Consider the following 5064-nt stretch of genomic DNA (forward strand, 5'->3'; position numbering starts at 1 on the left):
CACTCGATTCACTTCCATCATAAATGAGTTGCACTCGCTTGGTTAAATCATTCCTAGGAGCAAGCTCGTGAGGAAAATTCTCAGTGTTTTGCCCAGTTCATAGGAGAGTAAAGTGAATGCCATTACTGAAGCAAAGGATTTGCAGGAGCTAACTATAGATGAGCTGGTTGGGAATCTGAAAACCTATGAAATGAAGAAGAAGAAGAAGAAGGACAGTGAAAGAAGAGAACCAAAGAAGGAAAAGAACCTGGTACTCAAGGCTGAAAGCAATGACTCAAGTGGCGAGGATAGTGACATGGCTTACTTAACCAGAAGATTTCTGAAAATGGTTAGAAGGAATGGAGGTATACCCAAGAGAGGTAGTTCTAGCAAGCCAAAGAACTATGACCTCTGTCATAAGTGTGGAAAGCCAGGGCATTTCATCAAAGATTGTCCTCTCCTAAAGCAAGAACACTTCAAACACAACTATGACAAAGCAGCCAAGAGGAACCCTGTTACATCCCACATTTTCGTACGATAAAGTTTCGTCGTAAGTTAATCGACGTAAGTTCGGGAATGAGATTATTGTGAGATTATAATTATTGTACTATTTCAAACAAGTGATGAGTAAATTCGTGAAGGTGAGAGGGTGAGCGAATCAAAGAAAATGAATTTCATCGAAATTTAATATTTTGCGGTAAAATACGGTCTAAGATATAATACCCCGTATTTATGGACTAGTGCCATACAAGGTACCGCATAACCATAATAGTAAGGTGTATAAAGTGTATTAAAAATGAGTAGTATTTTATGTAATTTGAGATAATTCTTAATTATGTGGGTAATTAGTTAATTAATGAATTAGCGGGGGATTAATAAGTTGATTAAGAAAAATGGGTAAAATTTTGGATAAGTCTAAATGCCCCTAACGTGGCAGCCCCCCCCTCCCATTCTATATGATAACTCATTAGTCATTACTATAAGGTGTCACATTTGGAGGAATCTTGGGGCTTAGTCACTATGCAAATGTCCCCCACAAAGCTTAAATGTAAAGGACTTTAATATGTCTTCAAAGAAGACACTTACGGATGGAAAATTGAAACAAGATTCTTTTGAATTCTCTTTAAGTTCTTGCTTTCACAGTAAAGGAAAGAAAGTGGCATTTGGGGGAAGATGCATTTAGCCTTCAAAAACGTGGAAAGAATGACTATGTTAGTCATCTTTACAATTGTGTTCAATTGATATCAAAAATCTATTTTTGGAGGAGATTTTGGAGTTCATATGGGACATTATGTTAAAATAGCAACGGAAGTTCCTAAAATCTTGAAGAAATTCATACGAAATTATACTGCGTAATAGCAACGGGATTTTGTGATTCTAAGGGAGTACGGTGCAACATTTTCCAAGAATATCATACGGATTTTTCCCTACTCCAGGTATGTTAAGACTATTCCTTCTTTCTTTTTGGCATGATCCAAATAACACTAATGAAACGAGCAAAATACGCAACTTTCATAAATGACTCTATTCATAGAAATACTAGGGGTGTCTATATTCTTGATTCCCCATATGAATTATTATTATATCTTCTGTTCATGGGTCTCAGAAAAATACGTATTTGATAAAGTTTATCTGAAAGGCATATTGATTTTTATGGCATTCCGAGAAAACCTTATTAACGTATTTCTTATGCATTTATACATGTACATTGACCCATGACCAGATGGCGTTATATACGCGTATATATGTATATTATATGTATATGAGATATGGGAAAAGGTTACGGCGTTATATACGCACCACCACCTGATCAGCTGGTATACGTTGATAATTTTGCCCACAGTGGCCGAGATGATATGATAGGATGCCCTTAGAGGCCTGATGATATTATGAAACATGTACCTATGCACGACATGACATTCATACGCATATGCATGACACTATAGTTATTTCATGATTTACAGAGTTATCCAGACTTACAGGTTGAGTCATTTACTCTATATGTGCCTTACATACTCGGTACATTATTCGTATTAACGTCCCTTTTGCCTAGGGACGCTGCGTTTCATGCCCGCAGGTCCCGATAGACAGGTCGAGAGTCCTCCAAGTAGGCTATCATCTTAGCGGAAGATATTGGTGCGCTCTATTTGCTCCGGAGTTGCTTGTTTGGTCAGTATGATTTAGACGCGTATTATTTGGTTTGGCGGGGCCCTGTCCCGACCTTTATGTTAAGTGTGTACTCTTAGAGGCTTGTAGACAGATGTCATGTATACGAATGCTTGTATGGCCTTGCCGGCCTATGTTTTGAGTTTACAAATGATCATGTTGGCCTTATAGGCCCGTATATCACATGTATAAGTTTTTATATCAGGTTAGGTCGTCCTATATTGAGTATTCCCCTATGTTTATTCTGGTTAGTCCATGACGGCCCGTTTGGCCCATTTGCCAATGAAAGTACAATAAGAAAGATATGTTATGTTGGTACTCGGTTGAGTAATGTACCGGGTGCTCGTTGCGGCCCATAGGTTTGGGTCGTGACAAACCCGGTTCCTGATAAACGCTTCAAAAGAAAGAACGCCGCTGACAATGTTGTGAAGCAAGCTCTTGCAGCATAGGGAGATTCTTCCAGTGAGTCTGAAGAAGAAGATGATGCGGGTGACAACTCAATGATGGCAGTTGAAAGTGAAGCAAATGAGTATGACTCAATATTTGCTTTGATGGCTCAATCATATGATGATGAAGACAATGACAATGATGAGGTAAATTTTTGGGATGTTTAGAGAAATCTGAAGTCCTACTCTCCTAGAAAACTCATATCATTAGCTAATGTGTTGATTGATGCTTACCATAGTCTTGTAAATGATATGGATGCCTTAACCTTGGAGTTAGGAGATGCTGAACAAACTAGAGATGACTTGGTAGTTTATGTGGTTGATTTGAAGGAAACCATAGGTAATCTGGAAAATGTAAAGGAGATTCTAACTGAGAGAATCACTAGTGTAGAACACGAAAGAGATGATCTGATGATAGTAGTAGTTAACCTAAAAGAAACCATTGACAATTCCAGTAAAGAAAAAAATGCCTTAGTGGAGAAAGTGGCTGTTATTGAGCAGGAAAGAGATGACCTCTTAGTAGTGATTGTAGACTTAAAGGAAACAATAGAGCAACTCAAAACTGAATGTAGGCGTGGGAATTTTGAAAAAGGAAAGGAAGTGGCTAGTGAGGCACATATTAAACTTGAAAACAAGTTAAATGCTGTAAAAACTAGTATGTGTGCTGAACTTGAGAAAAATAGACAACTTCAAGCAGAATTGGAAAGAGTAAAAAGTGATCTTGAGAAGTCTCATAAGTGGACCTGGTTCTCGGATGCTATTAATGTCATGTACGTTAACAATGGCGGAAACATGCAGGGAATAGGGTTTCAAAGGGAGAGAACTCCTTATAACCCTCATAGCAAGTACGTTACTGTGCCCGATAATTGGCTGTGTACCTACTGTGGGAACAATGGGCATTTCAAAAAAAATTGCCAAGCCAGGGTTCAGTCTCTTCAGAAAAACAAAGTTTTTGCTGAAAGAGTAACTGCTGAAAGAGGACCAGGTGCCACCCATAAAAAGCGCATGTTACCTGCATGGACTAGAAGAGCACTTATTCATCCTCTTGTTTATTACAAGGGAACCAAACTTGCTTGAGTTCCTAAATCTAACCCTTGATTTCCTTGTGCAGGGAACAGTAAAAGGAAGCAGTCAACAATGGTTCATGGACAGTGGATGCTCAAAGCACATGACTGAGAATACCATGGACTTTCTTTCACTAAAAACCCTGCAAGGAGGGAGTGTATCCTTTGGAAATGGGAAAAAGGGGTACATTCTTGGTGTTGGAAAAATTGAAAAATCACTCAGTCACTCAATTGAGAACGTGTACTATGTTAATGGTCTTAAGTACAGTCTCATGAGTGTTTCTCAGATATGTGATAAAGAAAACAAGGTGGAGTTCTTGTCCAAAATATGCACAGTTATAAATCTAGTAACTGGTGAAGTGGTACTTGTGGCCAAAAGATATAAGAATATCTATGTTGCTGATTTTGAGTCCCTACAAAATGGTGATCTGAGCTGCTTGAAAGTAGTTGATGATGATGCCGAACTGTGGCATAGAAGGCTGGGGCATGCAAGCTTCTCTCTACTGAATAAACTGGTTCAGAAGGACCTGGTTCGTGGTCTTCCCAAGTCAAAGTTCAAAGAGCACAAGTTTTGTGATGCCTGCTCTAGAGGAAAGCATGTGAAATACTCATTCAAGCCAAAGAAGGATGTCAGCACTGTTGATACCCAATTTTTCCCTATATAAATTTTAATATGAAAAATACTTTCAAAATAGCATATGCATGCATATATAGGTATGTCCAAATGATTTATTATTTTTCCTTAATTTTTAAAAGTTTTTAAAATCAATTTATTGCCCCATTTTATCCAGAAAAGCCCAATAATTACTCCCAAAATTATCATTTTGGTGATTGATTTATTGGACTCTCATATTTATACTAAAATATAGATAACATAATTTTTGCACATTTTACAAATTCATTTAGTATTTTAAAAGCTAAATTGCATATAATTGCAATATTAGCCTCTTTTAAGGTTTAATTGTGTTTATAATTATAAAATTGACTCCAGTATTTTTTAATTTGATAATTACGTATTATTAATCATTTTAGTACCTTTAATTTATTTTCAGAAATTATTCTACTATTTTTTGTAAAACAAATAAAGGAAAAATGGCTATTTAAATGTTAGCCCCGTTTATTTCAATTTTAGCCTTATTTGAGCCTGATTTTAAATCCTATTTTTTAAAACCCAATCACCCAGCCCAAATCCTAGACCTACCCGACCCATGACCCTTTTTAAACAACCCGCACGGATTCCCATTCAATCCAGGCCGTTGATCAAAATGATCAACGGCCACCATTAAACCTTTCCTTTTTTTTAATTCCCAATTACCCCAAACCCTAGTCATTTCTCATCTACAGCTGCCTTCAAACCCCCCTTCTACCTCAATTCTCTCTCAATCCCCTCTCAAACCCTAGCCGCTGCC

Source organism: Nicotiana attenuata, unplaced genomic scaffold (assembly GCF_001879085.1).
Source record: "Nicotiana attenuata strain UT unplaced genomic scaffold, NIATTr2, whole genome shotgun sequence".
Lineage (NCBI taxonomy): Eukaryota > Viridiplantae > Streptophyta > Magnoliopsida > Solanales > Solanaceae > Nicotiana > Nicotiana attenuata.